Raw genomic sequence first — 20,132 nt, forward strand, 5'->3', positions numbered from 1 at the left:
ACATAATTTTTTAGTAAGATAAGTTGCTAAACGTTTCTGTACGATGGGCCATTATATTATTTTTAAACATTTTTACACTTATATTATTTTACTAAGACTATTTAAATAAAAACACTCTAAGATTTTCTTTCATACCGAGAAACTAGAGCAAAGGTAGCTCGGGGGTCAAGGAGCTCGCCTTCTAATGAGGTTACTCGCGTTCGAATCCCAGTGTCGCCTGATCGCACGAATACTGCTTTCGATTCGCACTGACTTGTTATATTATAGAGTTCTTTGTTAAAATAACAGTGTTCGCTTGTTAAAGTAACAGTACTTATCTGATTATAAAAAAGGCTTCTGTTTATAAACGGTTTCATACTGGAACATCGACTGACAGTTTTTCCCCGTAAACTTTAGACTTTTTTCATAATGCGATTTTGTCGAAATTTGTATCATCGAGAAACGAAGACAACATTTTCCTCAATTTGACGAAATATTAGCTTGCAGCACTTTTCAGAAAACCGTTTCGTCAAATATGGAAAAAAAAATCATGAATTTTAAGCATTAAATTTTCACGGTGTGTCAATGTTACTAATAATTTGTTCTTTTAACCTGATAAAAAATAAAGTGTTCTGCAAACACTGTAAATATATATTTTTAAAACCATTTTGAGAAATGTCATTATTGAAACCTGTTATTATTTGAAACTCACATTTTTTTAAATGTCTCGCAAAAATTTCAAGAGCTATGGCGTAAAATTACTACGCTGACATCTGTCTATTGGAGATTAATATAATCTAGTGTAAAAAAATACAATTGATTTTTACCAATGAATAGACGTCTAAACATTACATATTTTAAATCAAAACACATCACCCGGTAATCGCGATTCTAGGTCGTGTTTTCGGGAAACGACGATGTCTCAGTTCACTCTACACTGTAAAAATTTTCATGTCAAATTAAGGTAAAAAGTACCGGAACTTTTTATGGTAAAATTTATTTTTACTTAAAATCTGATTTAGCGCAATTTTTACGACAATATAAAACGACAATCACTCGACACTTCATGTCAATTTAAGGTAAAAAGTACCGGAACTTTTTATGGTAAAATCTATTTTTACTTAAAATCTGATTTAGCGCAATTTTTACGACAATATAAAACGACAATCACTCTACACTGTAGAAATTTTCATGTCAAATTAAGGTAAAAATTACCGGAACTTTTTATGGTAAAATCTATTTTTACTTAAAATCTGATTTAGCGCAATTTTTACGACACTATAAAACGACAATCACTCTACACTGTAAAAATTTTCATGTCAAATTAAGGTAAAAAGTACCGGAACTTTTTATGGTAAAATCTATTTTTACTTAAAATCTGATTTAGCGCAATTTTTACGACAATATAAAACGACAATCACTCTACACTGTAGAAATTTTCATGTCAAATTAAGGTAAAAATTACCGGAACTTTTTATGGTAAAATCTATTTTTACTTAAAATCTGATTTAGCGCAATTTTTACGACAATATAAAACGACAATCACTCTACACTGTAAAAATTTTCATGTCAAATTAAGGTAAAAATTACCGGAACTTCTTATGGTAAAATCTATTTTTACTTAAAATCTGATTTAGCGCAATTTTTACGACAATATAAAACGACAATCACTCTACACTGTAAAAATTTTCATGTCAAATTAAGGTAAAAAGTACCGGAACTTTTTATGGTAAAATCTATTTTTACTTAAAATCTGATTTAGCGCAATTTTTACGACAATATAAAACGACAATCACTCTACACTGTAAAAATTTTCATGTCAAATTAAGGTAAAAAGTACCGGAACTTTTTATGGTAAAATCTATTCTTACTTAAAATCTGATTTAGCGCAATTTTTACGACAATATATGCTGTAAAGTTACAGAATCACAGAATCACAGTAATTAAATAAGTATTACTGTAAAAATTACGGTATAAAATTTCACGGTAAAAAGAGATTTTATGTTAAAAAGAGATTATAAGGTAAAAAGAGATTTTATGTTAAAAACAGATTTTACGATGAAAATAGGTTTCATCGTAAAAGAGAATGGTAATGAGAAAGTAAATAAGATTTTTCAGATGCTACACTTTTTACAGGGTACCAGTACTTTTAACCGTAATTATATCCGGAATTTTTAAAGTATTCCCAGCACTGTATGAAACAAAGGAAAAACGTTTTAACTATTTTCTATGAATTTTCTTTCCAGACTTTTCCATGATTCATTAGCACATCTAAAAAGATGTTTAAGATTCCGCTAATTAGTTACGTTTCTAAAATAACTGCACAGAAACAAGTTTTGAGAAGAAATGTATTTTTAAAGATGAAGTTGTGTACTGAGAAAAAATTAAGGTTAAAACTACCAAAATATGTTAAAATTTTACCAAGTTTCTGGTTCTATGGGAACACCGAAAAGCTTGGTTAATTTTACCAAAACGTTCTGGAAATAATTTTGGTTAAATTAACAACGAAATATGGCTTTATAAATGTGTGACAAAATGTGGTAAAATTTGGTTGTTTTATAATGATACTTTGGATCATGACATAAAAAATCATTTATTTCGTTACATTAAAAAAATTCAGTTTTGTAATGTGTAGTAATAAGAACTAAAATAATAATACTAAATGTGTAGTAATAAGAACTATAACTTTAAAAATCAAAATTTCCGGTCAACAGTTACCATATGAAGGAAAAAATTACCGTGCATTTTAGCTTTTTTGACCAGAATAATGTTTTCTCTCTCTTTTTTTTTACTAAAAATGATTTTTTTATACCGTGCAGTAATTTTATCAGAATTTTTTTTCAGTGATGTTATTGGGAAAATAAAAAATATTAAATTAAAGTTGAAAAAAATTGCTTACACATCATGAAATTGAAAAATATTTAGTTTTAACAATTATACGGAAGTAGATTGCAGAGCGAAAGTAGAAAGCAATTGTTACTCAAAATAAATGTAAAAAATAGAATTGGAAGAAATTAAAGAAAAAACTGTTTGTAAGAAAGATTTCAAAAATATGGCGAAAATATTTATTAAAGCAAACAATCTGAGGCGGGTAATTGTTTTTTTCTTCAGATTACAATTATTGTGGTTGCGAGATATGCGACTCACTTATCTTAACATATTGCGATTCAATTTTTAATAACAAAAGTTAATAAAAAATCTAATTCCAAGTTATTAAAAAAAATATTTAATTTGTTTCAGCTTAGAGCTATCATTGGAAGTATTTGAACTAAAAAAAAAACAATTCTGAATAAACATTTCAACTAAAGATGGAAAATTTATTAGCAAATCCATTCTACATAATTAATATTTATACTCGTTCTTCAAATAAAATGAGTTTTTTAAATTTCTGTTCGCTAATGAGAGGTTTCATACTCGAATATTTCAGAAAAAGCGAACTAACATTCATTAATTGAAATGATTAAAAAAAAACTTTCGTTGCATTTTTATTTCAAAAGTTATGTAGACAGCATTTGACTTTTATTAGTTTCTTCAGATATCTCTTTAAAACCTTAAATAAACTGTAGAAATGAATGTTTTTTAATGAAAATATTATTTCTTTTTGATTTAAAAATGTATTTAAGAAACGGAGTAATATTTGGAGGGTTTAAAATTATACTGAAAGAAAAACAAGTATTAAAAACAACAAAATGCTCATGTTTTTTTTAAAATCAGTTTTCGAATAAAATTTTAATGAAAAAACATTTTAATGAGAAAGCTACAATATTGAAGATAAAAAATATTGTGAAGTCAAAATAATTTTTGACCTCAATGAAAGTACCGAAAGTTCTTTTAAATGTCAGATTTACTACCATACAAGGAAAGAGTGAATTTAATTATGTTCATCATTAGATTACAAAATCTGCAACGCTGTTCATACTTAGTTTTAATGCTCGGTTTCAGAAACTGTGCTATGAAGTAATAAAAATTTTAAAATGCAGATAAAGCACGTTGAAAAAATGTAAAGAAATGTCTCGAAAAAAAATTCGAAGAAAGAACTAAATTAAAAAAACATGGGAATGGAAAATAAATTAAAAATGAAAGGAATAAACAAATAAAATTTGTAAAGATTAAAAAATAAAAATTCAAATCATCTTATGCTTATCATTAGATTATATGTTGTACAAAGTTAGGTAAAATTAAGTTTTAGTGCTAAGTTTCGCATATTTATTTTACCAAAAAATAAATAAGAAATGAAGGATTTTATTAATCATTGTAAAGTATATTCGAAATTCTATCTAAATTAATAAATCACCAATTAAAAATTAAAGGAAATGCTACTGGGTGATTCGCATTAATTTGTAGAGTAAATTATTTTTTAAAAAAAATGACTGACTTTATAATTGAATCATAACTTTCACAGTTCAAACGTATCATAAAAAGCATTTTAAAGCATTTGTTATTCAAGACAGATTAAATACTTAAATTATAGTTGGATTTTTCCAGTTCTTATAAGCTCTTGTTAGCTTTGTTTCGTTTAATGCTAACTTAGGAACTAAATAAAAATAATTAACTGCCTCTGAAGAAATAAAACAAATAATTATTGTCAATTATTATAAAAATCAACAATTTTAAACAAATTTGAATAATTGCTTTTGATATAGTTTTTGTTTTCAATTCAAGTATTTATTTAAATATTGTTTTGTGAAATATACATCGTGAAAAAAAAGTATGGTTTAACCGTTAGAAATTTCTCGAAAAAAATGGTCAAATAACAATTTCATTAATCGTTATTTTACCATATTCAAACAGACAGTTAAAGAACCATAAATAAGATGATAATCAAATTGTTAACTGTGAGATAAAATGTTTATTAACTGCTTCACCTAATACGGTTAAACAACCAGAATTTAATCTCACCATCTAAGACCACCTAAGGAAGCCACTTAGTTCCTTGCAGCTAAGTACATATATGTCAGAATATATATGCTGAGAATATGTCAGCCTCATGACCGACAGAACACGGGTTCGAGTTTCAGCGTTGATATCACAATATTTCCCCAGGTTCCTTGCCTTAAGAGTTTCCAGTGTCCTGCAGCACATTATCTAATAAAAAATTAGATCCAATGGCTAGTTTCGTTTTTACGGTTTTAAAACCATGCAGGTAGTAAATGGGTAAAAACCGTATAATTAGATATTCATGGTTCTATAACCATTCTAGTTTTAAAAAGTTAAAAAACAATAAAGGTGATTGCCATAAACGTTACGGTTAATTGGAAGGACGGACTGCCATTGGTGACATTACTGTGATTTTAGAAGGAAAACTTCAACAGTGATCCAGAATTTGGTAAAGTTTACATTGTTTCCATAAATTAATAATAAGACTTCTGTCATCATCATCATAGTTGTCCAGACAGCCCAATGCGGGCTAATGCCTTCCTCTGAAGATTTCTCCATAACTACTTCCTATTTATCTTTGATCTCCGATTCTTTTAATCAATTGCAAGAAATCCGCCGAATCAGCCCATCTCAACGGTGGCTTTCCCTTCTTTCTTGTTCCAGTGGGTCAAAAAAGGAATATCTCTTTTATTGTATTGTCATCATTCTATTTATTTTTATGTATTATTAGGCTGTTTATAAATATCAGGCTGTTTATAAATCTTTTACAGTTCAAAGTTAATGCTCCTTCTCCTATTATTGTTTTCATTTACACTACCAAGTGTACTCTGCAAACTCAAATATTGTGATACTATTTTCCACCAGTTTTGTCATTGTCCAAGCTTCAGAAGCATGTGACAAGACCTGTCTGACAAGAGTTTTGTAAATTATGAACTTAATTTTTCTAGAAAGAAAACCTAGATTTAATAAATCTTCTCAACCCTGAACGTATCGATAAAATTTCTGTAGAAACAGTAGAAGTTCGGAAATTTTTACCGAAGCACTTTAGTTATGATTTTAGTAAAATTTACGATAAAATATGGTTTTATAATTTAATCAAGATTACTTTGTGCGTGGCATACAAACCATTTACTTAGTTAAATTCACTTTTCAGTTTTGTATATTTTTTTATTAAATTTGTGGTAATACGAACTATAAATTTTAAAACCAGAATTTTGGGTAAACTATTTCTATACGAACGGGAAAATTTCCAAATTAATGGTTTATAATTTATTATAATCCGTATATTTTGGTTTTATTAACAAGAATTATACTTTATTTATTTACTTTTTTTACCAGAAATGTCATTGCCATACAGTATGACAATCTAACCAAAACATTCTTGTTTCCGAGTAAACAACTTTGAATTCTGATTTTAAATGTAGTAAAATCGTCATAGAAAAAAAAATCTCAAAATTTTGAAAAATTAATAAAAGCATATTTTCGCTTTTTAAAAACATGCAACATGTTTTTAAAAGCTATCGGGGGGGGGTGAGAAAGCAAACCGAATGTAAGACTTATTAGTTATATAATACATAATTTATGCATCAGTGTACGCATAGAAACAAAATAATCAATATAACGTCAAAGTGATTTACGGGGTTTGGTGAGCAATAAGGGAATCTAGCAATAATTTAAATAGCAAAACATTTAAAAGAAATTTCCAAGACTAAGAAATTTCAACTGTTTAGGGACTTAAAACGAAAACTAATTCTACATTCAATACATTTATCAAGCAAATAGGGATCAATCATCGCTGAGTTAATATTGTATTAACTATCAAAACCAATTTTTTATGATAAAACCAACAATTTATGTAGAGAAATTTCACTCTCAATTTACTCAATACTACATTTCTTTTCTTGATCAATTTTATCAAATTATATTTACTTTACTTTTTACTACACATCATTTTGTCACACAATTAGTCACAAAAACTTAATGCTTACAAGATTTGAGTTGTTTAATAAAAAATGGGAGATAGGGGGATCTCATTACTACCATAAGTTTTCTCTCGGAATGTTTAGTAGAGCGTTATCTATTATGTAGGATCGGTTTTGTAAACAGCCAATGAATCATTTATCGTAGGTAATCAGTTAGAATGTTATGAGCTAACTATGCGTGTAAAGTTTTTTTTCTTCTTCATAGCAGAGGATTTTTTTTTCTTGATCATTTTCCGTATAACGATGGAAAAATAATCGAGCATGTAAGTATTGTAGCAAACAAGATTTATGTGGAACCGTCCTGACTGATAATTACCAAAGTAATAACGTTCCGATGTTGTTATACCCTTTTTTTCCCTACTATCTTTGCCAAAACTCTCACAAATTAATTTTTTTTAAATATTTGTTCGCCTTTTTCGTGTTATCCAAGTATATATAGAATTAAAAACAGAATATCTCACCATCACCACTTTTAATACAAATTTTTAAAAAAACCTTATCAAAGATGACGTAAAAGAATCTCTTCATTAAGAGTCGCTATAAAATACTATTTCAGTGAAGACAATGGAAAAACATTATCAAAACCTTACGAATTCTAATCGAGGAGATGGGATTGAAAATATCAAAATCTGTTTGATTGCCTGATAAGGTAGAGAGGAAGTAATCGTTTCTAATTAAAAACATATTCAAATTTCATCCGGCAATAAAACTGATTTTGATGGCGTTTTATTTCCTTCTTCCTAAATAATTTTTCGCCATATTTCGATGACTTTTTTTCCATATATATATATATATATATATATATATATATATCAGATAATATCTCTCAGATAATTTTTCCTGAATTTCTGTTATTCCGCTTTTTAAACCTGTCTAGCCTGCCATCGAGCACATAAAAGTAGTTTCTATAGATGGCTTTAAAAATCGGTATATGTAATTATTTTGAAGTTCAAATTTCAAAATTATTGCAAAGAAAATGGGGGGGGGGGGAATCAGTCGAAGACAGAAAAAAAAAGTTCATTATATCCAACTTCCTCACTTTTTTGTTTCACTATATCAACAACACTTCACTATATCAACAATTTGGTTCACTATATAACATTATACGAGTATAGCAAGGCACGGGACCGAGCATTTCGCTCACTATATCCGGGAGTTCACTATAAGCCGTGTTCACTATAGCGGGGTTTTTTGACTATATATATATATATATATATATATATATATATATATATATATATATATATATATATATATATATTCTACGTTTTAATTTTAATTATTAAAAAACAGTTCAATAGTTACTGAAACAAATCTGCTATATTATCGGAAATATATTTGTGCTAAAATATAAAAAAATATATAAATAAAAAAAAGTTTTTTTAAAATAAAAAGGCTTTATTTTCATTCATATTCAAAAATGTATCAATAATTGTTTTCGTGTATTAAGGAAAATTCAGAGCTAGTAAGAACTGTTTCTCCTAGATCTAACTAATTGCAACTACTAAGTGCAAATTTAGAAAATAATTGTTTGAAAGTGAGTCACGTTAGGAAGATTCAAGCTTTAACGCTGAAAAGGATACCAGTGTTTCGTGTTGTATGTCATAACTCTGGATTATTAAAATGCTAAATGCAATATTTTAAACTTATTTTGACATAAATTAAAACAAAATAATGAAAAAAAGTATGAAAAATATGTTTAAAATAAGTTTAATAAAAGTTTTGCGTCAAAGAGACAACTGATTTCTGCACTTTAGTGGTAACATATAGGAAGAATTTTTCTGTGTTGTGTTGTATTATTTTTGAACTCGATTTCGGTTGGTGCTGAGTATTATACGTTCATACAGTATAAGTAGGGAAAAGTGGGGTCAATTGTAACATTTTTTACTTAACTATTTTTAACTAACAAAAAATCCAATATATTATTAGTATTAATTGACAGACGAGTAAAGTAGACTATCCTCTACTAGAAAATAAATAAATACCTTATTTTAAATGTTATTATATTAGTTATTAACAATTTTCGACAGTCGTGCACTTGTTACAATTGTTCCCACTAACGAGGTCAATTGTAACAGTTCATAAATTCAACTAAAACATAGTTAATTATACATATTATCATAGTTGTGATATATTTTTATTGATCAAAATAGTAGTGATATTTTAGGAGTAAAAATAATAATGAGCAGAGACCTAAAGCGTAAAACTTTTAACTTTAAGGGGTTAAAAACTTTAATTTATGCTGTGAAAGGTGACAAATAAAATAATGCACATGCAACATAATATAAATGATATAGGAAACTATTGGTGGTTCTTAAAGAGTTAAGTAATGGTTTGTAAACATAAGATTATTTATTTTCGCCTGTTACAATCGTGCCTTTACTTATTGTTACAATCGTCCCTAAGACGCCATTTCAGCTTCATTTGTTAAAAACAATGCTAGTTAATTAACAAAACTAATCTTTTTTTTTGAAATGTTAATTAAGGTGTCCACTTACATATTCGGTTAATATTTTTATTTGTTTAAACAAAATTACTATGTAGCAATATAATATTCTAATACCAAAAACAGTACTTGCGTAGCGTGAAAATATCTTTTGTGATGTAACTCTTTCAAAAGTACGTAAAAATGGTTGCAAGTACATGTAGATTTATTAAATACACCTTGTGCGCCACCTAGGAACCAAATCTAGAACCCGACACTCGAAATGTTTGCTCTGTTACAATTGTACCCTGTTACAATTGACCCTACTCTCCCCTACGTAAATATAATGACATTGTATGAAGACGAATTTAAACTATCTTCCTCATAAACTCAGTTTCAAAAATATATTGTAAACCGGGTTTTGATGATACGTCGGAAAATAAGGAGTAATAATTAACATTACACATTTTAATGAGGAGCTTTCAATTTCTTCTTGTTGCAGCTGAAAGTTTTGACCGGGTATGATTGTTTACTTGTTTACTCTACTTTATCTCGTTTATGTGACCCCGGACAAACTTTCAACTTTGATAACCTGGACAAGTCAAATCATTGAGAAGTTTTTAGGATCTGCCTTAAAAATATTGGGAATTCGAGAGCTAATGGCATGATAGTTAAAGTAACATTTGTCAACAACATTTCCCCTTTAAGGAAGCAATTTAAATGTAACAGCTATAGTACTGGCTTTAATAATACAACAAATAAGTTTTACTAAGAAATTAAAGATATAAAGCAAAAAAATAAAAAATTTTAAATATGTTATAGTAATATTTCTCTTTTATATTTGAATTTAAGTTTCTATAAAATCCTTTGGCAATTGAATTCAGGTTTTGATTGAACAGGGTAAAACTATTTTTATTAGTATCGTACTTAAGTTATAATTATAAAGAAAAAGTATATAATATGAGATAGTTTAATAACATGCGACAAACGTATAGCAGTCAAAAGAGATGATGGATTCTGACAAAAAACAATCGAAAACTCATGTAAAAGTTGTGTGAAGATGACAGAAGAAAGAAGCATTCTGTTAGGTGCAGTGCGTGAAGTAATATCTTTATTTATGTTTTTTTTAAAAAATTAATTACTAAAATGTATTGTTTTTTTAGTCAAAAGTGGGTGAATGCTCAGTTTATATTTTATACATTCTCTTTTTTCATACAATTATAAGACACCATTTTAATATTAAATATTTGAATTTGATTCGTCTTCTTCTACCAGAACTGTAACCGTTTGCTAGCCTTGACTGTCTCAATCAGCTTATTCTATTTCGATCGATACGATGCCAGAACTCTCCGTCTATCTATCGCTGCATTGCTCAGTCCTAGTACTCGGTTTGCCTCTTTTTTTCCCTCTCAGGCTTGTGGAAATTTATCTCTTACGCTGGAGTATTGTTGTCATGTTTACAGATATAACCAAGCCCTCTCATCATCATCAGTAGCTCGACAGTCCTGGGTGGACCCTGGCTTTCTCAAGAAGACTGCACCAGTCCTTTCCTCTGCGTGCCACGGCTTTCCAGTCTCTGACCTTGATTATGGTAAAGTCCCTCGCAATCGCCGGAGGCAATCCGCCCATCTCAGTCGGGGTCTGCCTCTCTTTCTAACTCCAGTTGGCCCTGCCAAAAAGATTCTTTTAGTTGTTCTGTCATCGTTCATTCTTACAATGTGTCCGGCCCATTCCATGCGCTGGATCTTATAGTACTTCAGAATGTCCGGTTCTCTGAATATCCTGTAGAGTTCAGAGTTAAGCCCTCCGAGTCAAGCACTAAGCCCTGTCATTCACTGAATTTTAATTAACTTAATGATATCTAATTGTATTGGGTTCAGTAAATGTGTGCATCAAGGATTCTCTTCGGGATGTTTCGCTCGCAAATAAGTAATCCATTTTCTTTTGATTTATTCATTGTCCATTACTCGTTTCCATACAGTAAAATTGGTCTTTAAGTTAAGATCTTATAACCTTGAATAAATGAATTAATAAATAAATAAAAATAAATAAAAAAATAAAAAATAAAATAAATAAAAAAAATAAGCGAATTGTTTTCTTAGTTACATATTCAGAAAGTACACTCTTAAACGTAATATCATCAAGTTCAAACATGGTGTGAATACCATAAATGAACGACGCCCGGTGGCTGAGTGGTCGCGCTTTGCGCTCCCGTACCCCATGTCCTAGGTTCGATCCTCGGGCCGGGCAAGGTTGACTCAGCCTTTCCTCCTTTCAGTGGGTCGATAAATGAGTACCAAGCATGCTACGGAACTAAACACTGGAGGTTTCGCGTTCTGCTGACCACCTAACCGGAACATCTGCTCCTGCACCCCACAGCCCAAGGTCAAGAAAACTGAGATGGGCACAGTAGGCCTTGGCCCTCTATGGGCTGTCGCGCTACCGAGTTTAGCTTAGTAGTACCATAGATGAATATGTCGTTTTGACATAGATTATTACTGATTAAGTCAGTAAGAATCCAATTATTAGATAAAAATTATTCGAGTTGTTTACTTTTAGTTATTCTCGTTTTTTTATATAGTAGTCACTAAGTGGTACGCATTTCATCAATCCTCCACACGTTTATGGTAGCGATAAAAAGCAGCATGAACTATTTTTTCTAAATAATTATCATTTTTAGAGATTGCTAGCACATTCTTACATGTTATTCCTATTTCGTTATATTTATCGTTGAATGGGCCTTCTGAGAAAAAATAATATCTATAACGCTTTGTTTTACTTCACGCTCCACTAAGGCAAAGTAATTGATTATAGAGTCTCTTTTTTTTCTAACCATGGTGCTTCTTTTGTTTACTTCAGAACAAGATTTTGTTCTAGTTTCTTCGCTGTAAATCTCAGAGGAGATCGATACAGTGATTACCATAGGTGGAATTTGCTTAGAAAAGCAAGTTTTTTTGTACTTTGTTTGCATTTTTTCTACGTTATGGATAGCTAACATGATTGTGGATTATAAGCAAAATAAGTGCGTGTACTGCACTATTTTGTTAATAATGAAAACTGTTATGAAAGTATTCTTTTGTGCTTATTAAAAATGGATGAACTGGATAAAAGATATTTATTCTACTTACGAGAAAGCACAGCGTAGTTTTTGTTACTAATTACGTGGTTCAATGAACAAAAAATGTAATTACTATTATCTTATATACTTTTTTAAATATTTAAAAAAAATTATAGCTTCGATTTTAATCTTATAAAAAGAGAAATAATATCCATATACATTGACAGAACGTTTATACGAGCCTCACCCAGAAAGTAAGTCTCCCTATTTTTTTTTAAAAAAAAGAACTCATACTTTCAGGAACATATTTATTGGCAGCAAGTACAGCAATGCTTCAGCTATTTTTCAACATAGCCACCACCAGAATTGAGACACTTGTCGTATCATGGGATCAACTTTTGTATCCCTCTGTCGTAGAACTCTGCCGCCTGTGAATGGAACCACGTGGTGAAACAGTAAACGCTGACCTTTACTGTGAAACACTGCGGAAATAGCCACATGCCATTCAAAACAAGAGGCGTGGAATGCTTACTGCAGGTGTTGTGCTCCTCCATGAATGCTCGTCCACAGAATGCTCGTAACAGCTCGACGCACAGCAGCTGTTTTGATGAAATTAAGCTCGGAGTTGTTTGATCATCCACCCTACAGCCCTGATCTTGCTCCCAGTGATTTTCACGTTTTCTTGCACCTCAAGAAATTGCTGTCTTCCGGTGAGCGTCTTGGCAGCGACGAGGAGCTGAAGACGTCTGTCACACGTTGGTTCCATTTACAGGTGGCAGAGTTCTTCGACAGAGGGATACAAAAGCTGATCCCACGATACGACAAGTGTCTCAATTCTGGTGGTGGCTATGTTGAAAAATAGCTGAAACATTGCTGTACTTGTTGCCAATAAATATGTTCCTGAAATTATGAGTTCTTTTTTTTTAATAAAAGTAGGGAAACTTACTTTCTGGATGCGCCTCGTAAGTACTCTGCTAAAAAAAATGTTTATTATGAGCCATAATATCGAGAGCATTCGCTGCAATCTTCTGATGCTTGAACCACAAACTAACAATGAACTAAAGTCCCTTAAAAAAGTCTTGTTATGACTCTATGCTAAATTCTAATATAAATCAATCAGAAACCTTGTTTTTGTGCTATTTCAAACATGTACTGTATTGAAATGACAGTTCTGAAAAAAATCCCATAATTCTAGTTAATAAATAAAATGTACGGAATTTAAACCATTCATTTAGTGATAATTCCAACCATATGCTAACATCGTCATATATTAAGTTTACTGGAAATTCCGTTTTTCGAAATTATAGTTCGTATTACGACCAAGTTAGAAAAAGTTACACCACTGAAAAAGGAATTTAAGTGCATAAATGGTTCTTATGCCATGCTCTAAGGTATTATGATAAAATTACCGAATTTTACCACAGTAAGTAACCGAATTTCATCACATGTTATAAAACCATATTTTAGTGATAATTTTACAAAAATCTTTTCCAAAGCACTTCAAAAAATTGCAAAGAATTATGATGTTTCCATAGATTTAGAAACGTGGTAAATTTAACAATATTTTGGTAGTTTTGACCATACTTTTTTTTTCAGTGCGTAACTTGATCTTTAAATATACATTTCCTTTCAGTACGTGATTTGAATAAACAGTATATTTCACGATTAGGAGCTAAGAAAATGTACTGTATAATTTTCCTTTTTTTATGAGCTATTAATATATTTCTTACATTTTAAAAAATTATTAAATATGTCATGTTTTTGCTCTAAAGTATTTTTAAGCCCCCTCTTTAGATAAAAGGAATCTACTTTTTCCGTACTTAAATATAGAGAATTGTTGAAATATAAACGTAATTTCCTAATTCACTATGCAATAAATTATATTCCATCTAAAAAGTTGAAAAATAAAATAAATTAAAAATAAGTTGAAACCGCAATAGCAAGTATTTCTCTTTTATTGTTTTGTAAAACAGTTTATCAAGGTTTAACGACAAGAAGGTTTTTATGCAGTTCACGGTAATAAAATTACAATAATTTTTTTAAATTTCTTTTTTAAAGATAGTATAAAATGAATTTTACGTGCACCGAGTTTTAATTACACAGTACATTTAGACAGCGAAACATGGTTGATTCTTTCATATTGAATAGGAATTAAAAGTAAAGATCTTTTCTTAAATTCAAACATACCATCATATTTGTTTTTTTTTTTTAATTCTACAAAGTTGTGTCTTTCTGGTAATAAATAATCTAATAACATATGAAGAAGGAGCAGATGAAATTCTGCGGTACATCAATATTTCTTGCTGATCCTGCGATTTAAAGCTGAAAACTCAATTTTTCAACGCCAAAGCGTCGAAACATTTCGTAGCATGTTTTTCGTTAGTTGGTTTCGATTTCTTCCACGGTAAGATTCTTAACTATATAACTTTTCTCTAAACTATTACAGACTCTAGACACACTGCTGGAAACTTTTTAAAATAAAACATTTCATCTGAACTTGTAGTAATAATATTAGGTTGGTTAGCGGTTGGAGGGAAGGAGATAAATAAGTAAATTGAGTGAACAAAAATATAATAAACAGTTCTATTTTACTGGCTAAATCAAGATATTTTTTGAAATATAAACTGCAATTGCAATTTTAGCATAAATTATGTCAGAGTTTATAGTTTATGAGAAACAGAATTATTTTTAAATAATTGGGTACTTGTTGTGATGTCACTTGTGGATGTTAAATCTAATTGGCTGCGGAATCGAGACGTTTGCTTATGCCGCGATGTAGGAGCAAGTCGAGAATGATTCAGTATTTTCTGAGATTTAGGAAATTTCCACGTTGTGGCTCTGCAAGTTGTGCTTTACTGCATCGAAATACACAGCTTTTATAACTATACCTTAAGCAGTTCAGATGTAAAAGAAGAAATAATGTCTATAGTGGGGACTGAGCCGCAGTGTCGCAGGGAATAGAGCAATCACCGAGGTGATGTCAGGTTCGAATCCCAGTGGTGAATAGTTGATACGAATTATGCTTACCGCTGTCTGCGAATACAGTTCAGACGTAAAAAATATCTACAGTATTGACAGATCATGGGTTAGAATCCCCGTGCCGTCAGGCTAACTGTGGGGGGTTCATGGTTTTTTCTTCACTGTAACACAAAAGAGGGTAAGTTTCATCAAAAAGCCCTCTACGAAGGCAGGATTCTTGATCCAGTAGTTCTTTTGTCTTCTGGATTGGGTACAAAATTACAAGGCTACGGAGATGAACATTAGTAGCTTAAACTCAAAATTCGGTCGGCTATTCAACGACGGTTATAAAATAAAATATAGTGGGCATTACAGCCGTAATGATTCAGGTGATAGACCGCTCGCCTCCCAATGAGGTGATAAAGGTTCGAATTCTTGTGATGGCTGATCGATATGAATTCTGCACACGGCTCGCACCAATGACAGTGCTGACGTAAAATATCCTCAGAGGTAAACGGATCATGTCTCAGAGTCCCCATGCAGTCAGATTAACAGTTAACAGCCAACTGGGAGGTTTTCAAGGTTTTCCTTTCCATGTAACGTAAATGCGGATTAGCCCCATCGAAAAATCCTTTTTAAAAGCTAGTTTCTCTCATTGTTTCATCTAGGAGTTCTCTTGTCTTCTGGGTTATCCTTACAATTAGAAGGCTACAGAGTTCAATATTGGGTGTCGTAAACTCAGAATTGGATCAGCTGTTCAATGATGGCTATAAAATAAAATAAAAGGAGCTGGTTTTTTTCAACCATACTTTAATTCTAAAAAAAAAAACAAAGAAATCTGCTTCATTTTATTTCCTCAAAAATATTAAACTATTCAGAAAATTTAACGAAGATTCTATTTTTTTTTCCTTAAAAATGATCATGATAAAATTTCTTTTCAAGCAGTATTTTTTAATTTTTGTTGTTCTTGAAAACATGTAAAAAAAGTAAAATAATTAGGATTTTCTAAAAAAAAAGATTCAGAATAAGAAGGATATATTCCGGATAATGAATAATAAGCATTGCATTTAAAAATAAATAAACTGAATAAAATAAGAATGATTTTTGATAAAAGCGTATTGAGTGAAAACGCTTTTATAAAATAATGCTGTATAAAATAAGCTCATAGGCTCTCCTATAAAATATGCTTATAGGTTCATCGAATATAAAATAATGCCACATAAAATGCGCTCATACAAAAATAAATATGATTTCGCTTTTAAAACTCTAAAACTTATTCATATTTTTTAAAACTTATTTGACGTTTTGTACGAAAATTTAACGCTGCCTCAAAAAATTTTAAAGTTTTTTTTTAATTTTTTTTTAAAGAAATGTTTAGTTTTTTTAGTGAAACCACATTTTTTAATTCGCCCACTATTTAAATTATTGAACTTTCTAGAACTTTTAAATAACTAAAAGGTTTGCCATTAATTAGGATGAGGGTAATTAATCTTATTAATTGATGACAACACGTAATTGAAAATCCCTCTTTTCTATTATCTCGTTTCTTTAAAACAAAAAAACTGATTTAAGTCAAAATTTATCAACGCTATAAGATTAGCTTAAAGTAAAAGTTAACCATTTATTTACTTGTCTCGAGACATTCATTATGTTTTGAACGAAAAGCGAAAACTCATATTTTCATTTAAAAACGTCTGATGAAAATAATCCTCTTAAAAAGAGGATACTATTGAGGGTATATTGTAAGGAAACAAATAATTATCCATTATTTTGGAACGAAGAAGTAAAGATATTAAGATAAGTGATTTGGTGCGTCCTGGAAAGTATTTCAAAATGTTGTTCGTTAAAGGAAAAGAAATAATGTTTAAAAATACTTCTTTATGACATTTTGACTTAAACACGAAAGTAATGCTGACATAAGAATTATTGTAAATCATAATTGAAAGCTTTGGGTGGCTGTACTTGTAAAAATGTAGTTTGTTTTCTTACTGAAATCCTTTTTAAAACTGGAAAAATATTCAAATGTGTACGAAAATGTTTTCTTAAAATGTAATACCGATGAATTTTGAAGTTTATAATTTAATAAAGAAGATTTCGGAAACGAGTCAATTGTTTTCATCACGAAATCGTCTAGTTTTTCAAAAATTATTAAATTACAAAGAGTGCCCACAGCTGTAGATATTAAAACCGTGTTTATGTTTAATAAAGTGGCATTGCAAATCAAGTTAAAACCACTTACATTCTGGCTTAAAATTGGGAAACTAGCGTTTCTAACTTGACAACGGCGTGACTTACGATTACTAAATTAAATAGGATGCTGATATTTATGCTAAATAAATAGGATGATGCTAAAATAAATTGGATGCTGATGCTGCAATAGGATATTTCCTTTTAAATTTAGATTGGCTGCAGCTATCGTTATAAGAGTGGTAGTTAGGATCAGTAAAGAGGCTATACGCTACAAAAGAAGATAAATTACTGCGCTGCCTGTAAGAAAATTACAGAGATTTTGATTTTTATACAACGGTATTTGATATGGGAAAAAAAAACATGTGAGTTAGAAATTTATAGAACACTGACGATTTAGTAAGAATCGAGATTTTCGGGCATTAATATTCATTTAACAAAACATTTGTTTATACACGACTCCTTCATTGTTTACTTAATTGTTCGCTTTCTTTATTTTTGAAGTTTAAACTCATCTTAAGTATGGAACTACAAAAATAGAGGATAATTCAAAGTACCCAATTTTTTTCTTGATCCTTTTGTTTAGTTAAATGGGTGTTTTAAGCAGTCTTTTCTGGGCATTATCGTATCTAAAGGTAATTCATCTGAAATCAATGATATTCCATGATTTCGTAATTTTCTTTTTCCACATATTTTGTATGGCTTCGACGCAGAAATTTCCACATAGTGGCGCTGAAAGCTGTGCTTTACTGACTTTCGATAAATTGCTGTTATAATTATAATTACAGCAGTTTGAAAGTAAACAAAGGAATACGAACTATAGTCGACACTGAATAAACTGAACTTAGGGTATAAATCTTTCGCACCCTCCGTGACGTCAGGTTCGAATCACAGTGTTGGATGGTTGATACGAATTTCGCTTCGGACTGGCACCAAACACCGAGCAGATTTAAAAAATATCCTCGGTTGCAGATTGACCATGGGTTAAAATCCCCGTTCCTTTAGGCTAATCATTAGAGGTTTGTGGTTTTCCTTTCCATATGACGCAAATGCGGGTTAATTCCACCAAAAAGTCCACCGAGAAGGAAAACTTCTCCCAATACTTGATCGAGGAGTTTCCTCGTTTTCTGGATTGGGCTCAAAATTACAGGGCTACAGAGTTGAATATTGGCAGTCGTAAACTCAGAACTTGGTCTGGTGTTCAGCGCCAGTTATAAAACAGAATAAAAGAAAAATAGTGGACACTGCATTAAAAACTCTTCAGATTTAAAGAACTAATATGATTACAACTCAACATTAAAAATGTAGTCAGTTTCACAAAAAGCTTAAATTTTGAAACAATTCATTTGTTCTTACAGAAAACTTTTGTCTTCTTCTCAACAAAAATTATTAAATTGTAGATTAAGAACTGAAGAAAATAAATTAGTTCACTAAGTTTTAAGTTACTAAGTGAGTCGGTGGTTTTTATTAGAAGATTATCGCCTAATGTTTAAAAAACAAATAAATTTTAGATATAAGACTTCCTTACTAATGTTCACTAATATTTTAAATTTGAAAATTGATAATTTGTTTTCACCAGGGCACTTATGGTTATTATTTTTTTATACACTGATTAATAATTTAGATAATAATATTATTTCATCAAGAGTTTGTTTGAATTTTTAGTGAAATCGTTTGTCTTCACGACAAAGTATTAAATTTAAGCTAAAAATTAAGAGATAAAAACAATTAAAGATATATTGCTCATTTAATAGCATGAATAAATAAATATCTTAAGTGCAAACAGACAAAATTGATTGAAAAATCAAAATAGTATAGAATGAAAGAAGCTATAAAACTAATTTATTTTATGCAAAGAAGTTTCAAATTTAACATGAAACTAAAAAGAATGTTTTAAATGCAGATTTCTGGATTGAAATGTTTTAAAAAGTTTTTTTGTTTCAGAAGACAAAATGTAAATTTCAGTCATTATCTTTAAATTATCCTCTTTTTTCAATGTAATTAGTTTTCAAAATCAGTTTTAAGCGTCTTATAGATGCATGTATTTATATTAAAAAAGTATGTTTCTAATTCAATGGAGTTTAAAAATTAAACCATAAAAATGATTTTAATTTATGACTTTAAAAACGAGTTAAGATACAAATAAATTATCAAGATAACAATAAAGTAAGATAAAAGTAAAAAATCATTTGTATGAAATAAAAAACCATTTAAGAAGTTATTAAAGTTTTTCTCAATTTAATCAATATACTTAATCATTCGAACTTTTAGAGTCATTTGAACGTAAATATTCTAATTATCTTCTAAAGAAGTTGATTAGAAAAACGAAAAATATTCCTCGTAATTATTGCCTTTTGCTAATAATTTTTTAATTTTAAAAACATTTCTTTTTAAGTACTTAGCGAATGGATTTTTACAATTTTAAGCATTAAACTCAGTCGACTGAATTATTTGAGTTTTCATTTTTTAAATATCGCAAGAGAGCCATTAAAAACTATTAGTTTGTCGCAAATTTGTAAAATGTTCATTGTTATGAATATGAATTAACTAGCTTTTGTATTTGAGTTAGATACTTGGATATTTTTAGCTTTACAAATTGTTTTATTTTGTTTAGCTTGTTATTTTTATTATTTTGTTTGTCATATGCAGGATTTTACGGTGGAAA

The sequence above is a fragment of the Parasteatoda tepidariorum genome, chromosome 9 (assembly GCF_982258835.1).
Source record: "Parasteatoda tepidariorum strain Cologne lab strain chromosome 9, Ptep-v5.0, whole genome shotgun sequence".
NCBI classification, from domain to species: domain Eukaryota; kingdom Metazoa; phylum Arthropoda; class Arachnida; order Araneae; family Theridiidae; genus Parasteatoda; species Parasteatoda tepidariorum.